Source organism: Danio rerio, chromosome 8, assembly GCF_049306965.1.
Source record: "Danio rerio strain Tuebingen ecotype United States chromosome 8, GRCz12tu, whole genome shotgun sequence".
Lineage (NCBI taxonomy): Eukaryota > Metazoa > Chordata > Actinopteri > Cypriniformes > Danionidae > Danio > Danio rerio.
In genome coordinates, this window is record NC_133183.1 from 37,521,133 (window position 1) to 37,533,145 (window position 12,013).

Sequence of the window (12,013 nt, forward strand, 5' to 3'; positions counted from 1 at the left end):
CTCAAGGTAATGTTGTCTATCGAGTTATATAGTCTCCCTCGGAGATATTGTAGTTCAGTAACGTGGTTCGCAGCATATAACCGTGAAGCTTAAATAAGCTGAGCATATTTTTATTAATTTTAAGACACATTAATACAAACTAGCCACCCTTTGATTTTTTTTCGTTTACGTATATTTTTATCAATCGAAAAATGCAATGAATAGTTTAATTTGGTTTTCATTTTATTAGAATTAATATAATTAATAGGCTACACAACTCCGTGACTTTCTGGCTCAAAGATATTTGTGCCTGTTAATTTCAGCGCTGTATTTTGACAGATTTCGCAAAGGCTTCAGCTGTTCTACCTGTCAGCTGGGACCAGCCTCAGTTTTGCGACTTGACCTGTGTGGCGTTTCGATGTCTGAATGATAGCGAGAGAGAGATGAGATCAGACCTCAGATTCGATGTGTAGCCGCACTTCACAGTTACTTTATAGCAATTTTTAATATTGCCTCACCTAAATTAACTTTTCATTTATTAAAAGCCGAAATATTTCCAGACAGATGAAGCAACTTTTGGTTTTTAAAGACAGCGGCCTCAGTGATAAAAGACGCGCGCACACAGGTTACATTCTTGTAGGCATATTCATCTTTTATTTTTTTTACATGAAATGCATAAAGTGCAAAAAAGAAGAGCTGAACTTCGGAAAAAGTGCTCACTTCAGTTGCCGTGATGATTGCTTTGTTTCTCTGCAGTTGGCTTGTCAATGGCGCGGCATTGCTACATCATTCTTGTTTTAATAAAAATAAGATATTTATTATTAAACACTGTGAGATGATGGTCGCGTGATTTTTAAAATGAGAGTATGCCTTGCATATTTATTCTCACGTGATAAATGAAATATGACGCATTACTATGTTCAGATTTTAATTATAAAGCATGCTCTGGCCTTAAGTAAATTATTACGAATTCTATTTTCCATTTAATTAAAATAAATATTTAATAAAAAAAAAATAAAAAAAAAACGAATACTTAGAAAAAACAAATGTGAGGACGGTGTCACGGTAAAAACGTGATGTCACCGGTGTTGCGTCTTAAAACCGGTATCACCGTCAACACCGTCTATCGTGGCAAGCCTAATTTGCTTTGAACTTGAGAGAGAAAAGCGAATTTTACCTGTCAGTGGCTGCACATTGCTCCTAAATAGCATAAACATTCTGTAACATTTTGTAACATTCTTTTTTTTTTTTTTTTACTTTAACCCATTAAAAGAAAAAGTGTCATAATAAATACAATTATTATTAAAAATGCAATTAAGTTTTGTCTGTCGCATAGTTAACTATGTGATGTGGGTAAATGGTGTTTCAATGCTGCAAGTCCTATATTTCAAACCTGCGGGAAGCACTGTAATTGATCGTTTTTTTTTCCCAATAAGGTGGTGTAATAAATACATTACAATTTTTAATTAAAAGTTATTCACATTAAATAATAATAATAAAAAACATTGGTTTAAAGAATGTTAAAAACGCAGGATTATGTTTTAAATAACTCCAAATCGAGGCATTCATTTTAGGCCTCTACAAACTACAAAACGTCAATGCAAATTAATGCAATACTATATGTAAAAATAAACTATTATATACTATAGTGGCCTATAAAAAATGGTCAATATTGCCTTATTTCTCGTCTCGCTCAGCACGTGTGCATTGAATCGCAAGTGACAGATACAGAGGAAATTAATAAAAATAATATAGGCTAGATTTAAAATAATATAGCCCACCTAGCAGTTTTCTTTAAAATTATAATAGGCCTGTATATAAAAATGGACTGAAAATTCTTGTAGGCCTTTTGTGATGTTCAGTTATAAAAATGCTTATCTGTACATTTGTAAAACTGTCCTGTTTAGGCTATACTGCTACTGATTTTGAAAAGGAAAAAAATAGTCTGGGCTATACTTTGAATTAATCAAAAACATTTATAGGTTCAGTTTGAAATTTAACTTGATAAACAGTTAATAATGGCACCTGATGTTCAAAGAAACATCAATGGGGCGTCGATTAGGGATGTTCGGTTCTGGGTTTTTTGGATGAGACTCTTAACTCCTAATTTTGGAGTCGGTGGAATACATATGCATTCACTTAAAATAGTGCAAGGATTAAATATGCTGTCTCATATCGCACTTTACACAATGCTACTACGTCAATTCCAACATTGTGTTGTTCTCTGGTCAGATAAAACCAGCAGTAAATCATTTCCAGCCAAAATAAAATAGTTATCAACCTAAACTTTTTTACAGCATATTTTAATTGTCTAGTTTAACTAGTTTAGTTTAACTTAGAAAATTACAATGCAATCTTGGAGACATAAAGTTAAAACATAATTTTAATATCAAAATGTTTAATGGAAAGATGAGTGGCAGTTCATTAACAAATAATCCCAACTGAGCCCAAACAATGTTAAAAACTATATAGAATAGTCTAATTATTTAGTATAGTCTAAGTATCTAAATACTTTACAGAGAGAATAAAATAATCTGTGGTTGTTCATTTCTTTGTTTATTGATCGGTTGAAGTGTCAAAAAATAAAGTAGCTAGCTTCTTCATTTGATTTAATGACCAATTAAATATTAAACCACATACATGAAATATTTAACTTAAATAATTCATTCATAAACAAACCTAAAATAATAAATAAAAGCAGTGTGACAGAGCAGTATATGCTTTAAGGCACAGTCTCTCTTATAAATGTGGTTTTCTTTAAAGTGTACTTTTAAATAGCTCATTAGTTTACTCTTAAATATTACTGTTTGTTTGTGCAATTTGTTAATTATTGTAATTTAATAAAGGTGTGTTAATGAGACGGCGGAAGAAAAGGAGTGACTCAGACCTAGTTTTTGAACATTTTACCTTGACTATATTTTTATTTAAAAATCCTCTTTTGGAAGTTTTTGCGTTCCCTCGCAGATGTTTTGCGTTCTCGCAAAACTGTTTTTCCACAAACACTTCCTGTTCACTTCATACATGTCAACCCTCCTGTTTTACCAGGATTCTCCCAAGCCTTCCGTTTTTGCTGGGATTCTCCCATATTTCTCTTTCTTTCCATTAAAGCTGTGGGTCGATCATCGCTCTTCATATGCAACCTGTGAATTAGCGAATGCATGTATACGGATGTGCTAGGTATGATAAACTGATCCCAGATCAGCTTCTATACACACCATTTAAAGCGACACCTCTGTTATCAAACAAGTGATGAGCAGCAAATGAATCTCTCATTTTCTTTTATTTCATATCAGAGGTGTCAATTTAAGAATGCACAGATCTATAATGAAAGTATTCCATTACTTAAGTAACTGTTTGTGCTCATTTAAGAGAAAATGAGTTGTGTTTAAAATAAAACACACAGGACGAACATGTTTACATATTGTTAAGTATATTTGTCTGTTTAAACACAGATCTGAATCCTGCACTTTAGCTCCTCTTTAAATGGCATGTACAGAAGTTGATCTGGGATCAGTTTATCATTCCCTGATTCAGAGGTTGCATATGAAGGGCGATGATCAACCCACAGCTTTTAATGAAAAGAAAGTAAATGCAGACATTTTTATATTTGTTTCAGAATGCTTTCAAAAATAAAAATATATGAGAAATATGGGAAAATACTTAACAATAGTATGATAGAGGGATAGAATGGTAAAATACGGGAGGGTTGACAGGTATGAAGTGAACAGGAAGTGTGGATAACGCAAAACATCTTTGTGAGGGAACAAAAACTTAAAAATATATATATATATATTCCTATCACTGTTTTTTTTTCTACCATCCTTTTTTTTCTCCCACTCAGTTTTTTTTTCTTCCACCCAATTTTTTTCTTCACCATCACGTCCCTTCTGAGTCTCCGTACTAATGCCTTAAAATGTAACTTAATAAATTTTTTTTAATGACATTTGATTGTAACATTTAACTTTTTCCTAACACTGATTTTGGTTGGTTAAGGTTTTGTGAAGCGTGATTCAGTAATGCTGATTTTACTATATTTATTTACCGGTTATAGAATAGTCTAACCGTGGATTGGCTTGCATGTATGGGCATAGTTTGACGTCTTTACCTAAAACTTTAAACCTTTATAGGCCTATTATAGGCCCATATAAGGATAATAAAATTTGATATAAAGCACTCGTTTGGCAATGAACCATGATCTGTCTGCGTTGATAAATGGTATAAAATCAATAATAGCAAAACTGCATATCATTATTACTATAAAAAAGTATATTACTGCCTTGAGTCAGTAACTTAGGCAGTAATGCAAAGTAATAATTAATGTGAATAAATAGCCTAAATGAAAGGAACAAGAGGGACCAAAATTAGTCATGGGATTAAAATGCCTCCTCAGTTATGATATCCTGGCGCCGGGCCTGCTACCTTCGCAAGTATATTATAAACATACGGGAAGTAGGGCTATGCAATTAATCGAAAATTCGATTTTGATTATAGCTTCAAACGAATATGAAAATCATTAATCGAGATAAAACGATTGTTGCATCATATATCGTCCTCTTTTCAGTTGTACACATTTGTTGCTCTGCAAAGCTCAGTTTCACGTGAATATTACTAAAAGCATGCATTGTAATTTTGCAGCACGGCATGTGCATCATTCATTGATGTACATTCGAATCATTCATGTTTTAAAAGCATGAATGAGACCGCATGGTGTGTGTATGCGGCACACACATATTCGCACACTGTGTGCTCAGAGCAAAGCACACACATCTAAAGTTATCTTAATGTGAGCATTTTAATGGTCAAATAGGTATCAAAACGCGATGTTCAGTGATTATTCATATTAACTCTCATTTAAGTAATAAACAAACTAGTTGAGAATCAAAAGACATGTGAAAGAGAAACCATAAATCAGAACCGTACTGCTCTTAAAGTGAAAGTGCGTGATATTCCTGCTGCCGACTGTTTTTACCATTAATCAAACAACAAAAGAAGACAATCCCTCACTGTTCTTGTCTGAAGGACTTTAGTAGCTATAATCAAAGTTTTTTTTTTTTTACAGTGAAGATGCTTAAAGCACAGTTTGTTTCATATTTTTATTCTATTGTACATATTTCCCTTTCCTTTGCAGGGAAGAAATAAATGAATACAGTTGAAATCTAAATTATTAGCCCTACTTTCCCCCCCAATTTCTGATTAATGGAAAGAAGATTTTTTTTAACCCATTTCTAAACATAATAGTTTTAATAACTAATTTTTTATAACTGATTTCATTCATCTTTGTTATGATGACAGCACATATTTTACTAGATATTTTTCAAAATACAAGCATTCAGATTAAAGTATGATTCAAAGGCTTAATTAGGATAATTGGGCAAGTCATTGTATACCAGTAATTTCTTCTGATGACCATCAAAAACTATTTTGCTTAAGGGAGCTATTAATATTGACCATAAAATAGATTTCAAAATATTTAAACCTGCTTTTATTTTAGCTGAAATAAAACAAATAAGACTTTCTCCAAAGGAAAAAATATTATAGGAAATACTGTGAAAAATTCCTGAATCTGTTAAACATCATTTGGGAAATATTTATAAAAAATAATAATAATAATTTCACAGGAGCCCTAATAATTTTGACTTGAACTGATAATCATTTTGAATAATTGTGATTAAAATAATGACCAAAAAAATCGTGATTATGATTTTTCCCATAATAGAGCAGCCCTAGCGGGAAGCACTGTAATTGATAAAAAAATAAGGTGTGTATTAAGGACATTTCAGTATTTATTAAGTGTTGTTCACAATAAATAATAATCATATTAATAAAAACACTGATTTAAAAAGTATTTTGTGACACCTACATCTATCATTACAAACACAGGTTTGTTTTAAAATAATAACTCTGTACCAAAGCGTTTATTTTAGGCCTGTATAAACTATAAAACATCTCTGCAAATTAATGCAATGCAATATAAAAAACAAAATTCAATATTTTGTCAATATTGCCTTGTCTCTCAGCGCACACGCACACGCACTGAACTTCAAGTAACAGACAGAAAAAATAATTTAAAATAATGTAGCACACCTTGCAGCTTTCTTTAAAATTATGATAGGCCTGTATATAAAAATAGCGCCAGACCGTTTCTCAGTATTTCGCTGGTAATGTTTTTAAATAAATAATTAGGCCTACTTAAATATTAATTTGCTATTAATGTACAGTAATTGAGACAAAATAACATAATAGTAAAATATAAATATAATAAAAGTAAAATAAGAGTAATAATAAGAAAAAAATAAGATTCTTAATAGGTAAAAATAAGAGTAAAATATAATCAAAAAATGTAAATTAAAACTGTGAATTAATAGGTAAATAAAAAGCTTATTTATTGACCATCTTAGTCCTATTACTTTAAAATAACAAACACTGTTTATCTCTCTACGACGCAATAGTTTTTATTCATAACAATTTGCTTTTGTATGTTATTATTAGCAGTATTAATTATTATATCCATATTTATATTTGTTTTATTAAAAAAAAAGCTTAGATTTGCCCACCTGCAGGTTTTAGACCATATGCGGGCAACATGTTTTTTAGGATATAACTCAGGTTTATGACAACACTTAGTTATTATTGTTCATTTATTCATTTGCTGAAAATTAGAACTGCATTTAGAAATAGTTTTGAAACAAATACTTGCGCTTAACAAACGCAATTAATTATTATTATTAGGCTAACTGATGTCTGTGCGTAAAGATTTTCCTATCCACCAAGAGCGAAAGTGAAAGTAGATCATTTATCTCTCATTCTCGCGCGGTAGATGCTCTGTTTAACAGTTTTCTGTTAAAAATAACTGTTAACTGTTTGCTTGTGAAATGCTCAGTTTTTCCACTTAAACTTACTTTACGTCATGTAAATAGCAAATGCGCTTATGGCACGATGCAAGGCTATTAAAGGGAATGGGAGATGAGACTCTGATTGGTTTATTCTCAAAATACACCTATAACTCATTAAGAAAATAAACTCAACCCTTTAGATCATGCTTAAAATTTGCTTAAAATAAAAAAGGCCTAAAATGCACATTATTTTTAAAGTAATTTTAGTTACTTAGTTTCTTCCTGCATTGTTATTGACAGAAATTCTTACCATCACCACCATCACTGTCTGGCTTCCTGGGTTTCTGTCAAGATTTACCTGTTATTTCCTGAAGGGAGAAAGTGAGAGAGACATTATTATTCACTTATTTAAATTATTTTATTATTTTAATTATTATTAGTTTATTTTCTTAATAAATTAAAACGTGCACTCATTGACTTCCATGTTATTATTTTTCCTACTATTGGACTTTTCTACTTTACAAGTTTATTTTTTCTGTTAAACAAAAAACAAGGTATTTTGATGGAAGAAGAAAACCTGCAATCATTGACTTCCAAAATAAAAACACCAAAAATATGGAAGTCAATGAGTACAGGTTTTCATCTTCCATCTTCTTTTGTGTTTAACAGAAAAAATAAACCCATAAAGGGTGTGCAAATGATGACACATTTGTCATTTTTGGGTATGAGCCAGTCACAGAGTTGTTTTCTACAGAGGTTTGTTAATTCTTGACAAAAGAATTAACAAACCTCTGTAAAAAACAACTCTGTGTTGGTCAAAGCGACTGGCTCGACGACGTCGGACAGCAGATGGAGTAGACGTGTCTACGCGTAGCTCCCGCTATTGCTGTGATTTTGCAGCCACTTTGTACATAATATTGTCTATAAACCTGACCACAACGACGTAGTTTACATTTTAGTGTCAACATGACCTCAAAATCGAGTAAACAAACTAAAAAAGACACCAAAACGGACTTTGCTGACAACGTCTCCAGCGAGCTCAAAATGGCGGAGATTGCGAAGCTGTTGGAGGAACACCGCCAGGCCTTATCAGCCGAATTTAAGTCTACCATATCCTCACTCGAGTCAAAAATCGACTGCGTTCAAGTTGCGGTAACAGAACATTCTTCTAAGATTGCTTCTCTTGAATCTAATGCTAACGCTGTTGACGAGCGCATGCTAACGCTGGAAGCGACCTGCGCCGCCCTGTCCGACAGTAACGCTAAGCTGCTCGCGAAAGTCACCGATCTTGAATCACGGAGCCGCCGAAATAACATCCGCATTATCGGTCTACCAGAAGCGATGGAGGGACCGCGACCCTCTACCTTCTTCTCACAACTTCTATTTGATACTCTGGGAAAAGATGTTCTTTCTTCTCCACCGGAGATTGACCGAGCCCACAGGGCTCTCGTCAACAAACCTGCGGCCGGTGAAAAGCCACGCGCGGTCATCATCCGGTTACACCGTTATCAGCAAAAGGAAATGATAATCCGTGAAGCGAGAACCAAAAGAGGGAAGCTGATGTTTCAAGGCCACCCAATTGCCATATATGAGGACTATGCACCTGAGGTGATGGCACAACGCTCTAAATACCGACAGGTGATGGGGGAGTTGTACAATTTGGGGCTCAAACCAGCTTTGCTTTTCCCTGCGAGACTGTCCATTACAGCCAAAGACGGGAGTCGAAGATCGTTTACATCGGTGTCTGAAACTGAGGAATATTTACGTTCTATCCGGTCTGCCTCTCCTCACTGAAGTAGCTCAAAATACCTGACGCACAGTTGGCTGCGTGCACTCTCAAACGCGCTGTTTTCTAAGAACGCTACGATCAGGTACAATACAGACGTTAAGTGTTGCACATACGATGTTTAGTTTTTGCTGACCATTTATTGGCATTATCATTATTTGTTTATTTTATATTTTACTTCCTTTCGAACATTTTTGATAAAACTGAGAAACTGAACTGAATTTTTGCTGCAGACAATTTATTGCAATACATTATCAAGATGAGGAACTTTTTTTTTTATCCCTGTTATTACAATAGTATCATTTTGAGTTTCCTTTTTTCTTATCAGAACGGTCACAGCATTGTTTATTTTTGTTATGTGCAATGTGCATCATGGTTTGTTCACTGTATTGATTACCATTGTAAGAGAATGCAAATAATAGAGGTCTGTTTAAGTGCCTTATTTGATCATCTATCGATATTTGGTTTTTGCTATTTTACAACAATTGATTGAATAGATGATACATAGTATTCTATTGTTACTTGTTTCTTTTGTTTTTTAGATGTTTCTAAAGATATTTAGATGGTTCTCTACATTTTTTGTATTTTTTCCATTCACTTGACATTTGAAAGTAAGGTTTCAGATTATTTTTGATCTGTAACATAGCTGCTAACTTACGTAAATTTAATATAAAAAAAAAGCGGGAGTACCTAACCTAGAAAGGTAGAAGTGGTTTATGATGTGGAGCCTAAATGCTCAATTAGGTTTTTTCTATGGGGAATATTTTATATTTATTTCAATTATTTATTTATTTTACTTTCTTGCTTTTTTTTCTGGTTTCTTTGTTAACTTTTTAATGTTTTATTTCAACATGGAGTCTGTCAAAATCAGGATCTCAGGAAATGGCTAGTGTAACTACAGTGAATGGCAATGAGATGCGTCTAATCTCCTGGAATGTCAAAGGAATTAATAATTTGGGTCAAGGCTGGCAAGGTTTTATTACATTTAAAGCAACTAAAGGCTGACATTATGTTTCTACAAGAAACACATTTAAAATCTTCTGATTTGACACGAATTAAGAGACCCTGGATGGGTAATTTTTACCATTCCAAATTTTCTCAAAGAGCTCGTGGGGCAGCTATTATAATGCATAGAAAGGTTATGTTTGAAGAGTCGCATATAATTTCAGATCCAAATGGTCGTTTTGTAGTAGTCCAAGGCAAGCTAAACAATGTCCCAATCATTTTGGCCTCAGTCTATGCTCCCAATTGGGATGACGACAACTTTTTTGTAAAATTTTTTTCTATTCTCCCGAATGTGGCTGACCACTATATACTTATTGGGGGGGATTTTAACCTGGTTCAAGATATTGTGTTGGATAGATCCTCTTCTAAGCAATCAGTTTTATCCAAGTCGGCAAAAATAGTGGCAGACTATAGTTCTCAGTTGGGTATCTCTGACCCTTGGAGACACAAACATCCTCAGGATAAAATCTACTCTTTTTTCTCACATGTGCATCATACATTCTCAAGGATTGATTTCTTTCTTCTTGATAATAAACTGTTTAACTGCGTCAAGGCATGTACCTATCATGCAATAGTAATTTCCGACCATTCCCCTGTATCCATAGATGTAGTTTTAGTCCCTAACAGACTTACATCCCCAATCTGGAGATTAGACTCTTCCAGATTATCAGATGACAATTTTAAAAACTTTGTAGCTTCGAAAATTAATTTGTATTTTGAACTTAATCAGACCCCAGATATCAGTAGTCTAACTATTTGGGAAGCTTTTAAAGCCTATATGCGGGGGCAGATTATTTCTTTTATATCTCACTTGAAGAAAACTGAAACTTCCAGATTGTCTTCAATCACAGATGATCTTCACAAATTAGATATATTATATGCCTCTTCCCCCTCCCCTTCCCTTTATAATAAACGAGTACAGTTACATGCAGAACATAATCTTTTACTGACAAATACAATAGCAAGACAACTTAGACAAAGCAAGCAACGTTTCTTTGAACATGGGGACAAAGCCGGTAAGCTTTTGGCTCACCAAGCCCGCACAATTTATACCTCAAGGTGGATTTCAAAAGTCAAAGCGCCAACAGGTGAATTGACATCAGATCATAAAGGGATTAACTCTGTATTTTTAGATTACTATAAAACATTATATATGTCAGAAAATTCCTCGAACTTTACAAGCTGGGATTCCCTCAATGCCTTAACATTTCCGAAAATTGACGAAACTCTTTCTATTAATTTAGGCAGTCCTATCACTGAGGTAGAGATACAAGACGCAATTAAATCTATGCAATCTGGTAAATCGCCAGGTCCGGACGGCTTCACAGCCGAGTTTTATAAGTCATTTGCCTCCTCACTAACCCCAGTCTTAGCAAGGTTATATAACGATTCATTTAAAGAAGGCCACCTCCCACCCACTTTATGCGAAGCTTCAATATCATTGCTTCTTAAAAAAGATAAAGACCCCACCAACTGTAGCAGTTATAGGCCAGTATCACTGCTTAATGTGGATTTTAAAATTTTGGCTAAAGTATTGTCATGCCGTCTCCAATCTATACTACCATCTTTAATATGTCTAGACCAGACAGGCTTTATACCAATGAGACACTCATTCTTTAATACTAGGAGACTTCTTAATATTCTTTTTTCACCTCCTTCTGATTCACCAGAAATAATTTTGTCATTAGATGCTGAAAAGGCATTTGACAGAGTGGAATGGGCTTATTTATATTTTATTTTAGAGAAGTTTGGGTTTGATGCTAACTTTATCTCTTGGATTAAGTTACTCTATTCATCACCAGTTGCGTCAGTTTACACTAATGGTTTAAATTCACCCCTTTTTTTCCTTCAACGTGGAACACGACAGGGCTGTCCCCTTTCCCCCTTACTTTTTAACCTTGCTATAGAGCCTCTAGCTATATGGCTCCGTAGCCATAATGGTTTTGAGGGAATATCACGATATGGCTTAGTACATAAACTCTCATTCTATGCTGACGATCTCTTACTTTACATTTCTAATCCGGCCACCTCCCTACCAGTGATTTTGGACATTCTAGATAAATTCAGTCACCTCTCAGGTTATAAAATAAATTTACAGAAAAGTGAACTATTTTTTGTCAACTCTGAAGCGAGTAAGATCTCATACTCACATTTTCCTTTTAAAATAGCTATAAGTGGGTTCAAATACCTTGGAATTTTCTTTACCAACTCATTCAATAACTTATTTATTAATAATTTCCAACCAGTGATTGATAAAATCAAATTACACTTTTCTAAATGGTCCTACCTTTGTCCCTTGTAGGCCGTATTAATTTAGTAAAAATGGTTATTTTACCTAAATTTCTCTATCTTTTTCAACATGTTCCAATTCTCATTAAGAAATCTTTTTTTTACTAATTTGGATGGTATT

At 33.6% G+C, this 12,013-nt stretch overlaps 1 long non-coding RNA gene across 1 annotated transcript in view; it reads right to left on the reverse strand.

Annotated features, from left to right (window-relative positions):
- Positions 1-12,013, reverse strand: part of LOC141375774 (uncharacterized) — a 57,777-nt gene that overhangs the window by 7,495 nt on the left and 38,269 nt on the right. The window contains exon 24 of the long non-coding RNA XR_012384563.1: positions 7,123-7,180. This is a non-coding gene — a long non-coding RNA (uncharacterized lncRNA). The remainder of the gene's footprint in view (positions 1-7,122; positions 7,181-12,013) is intronic.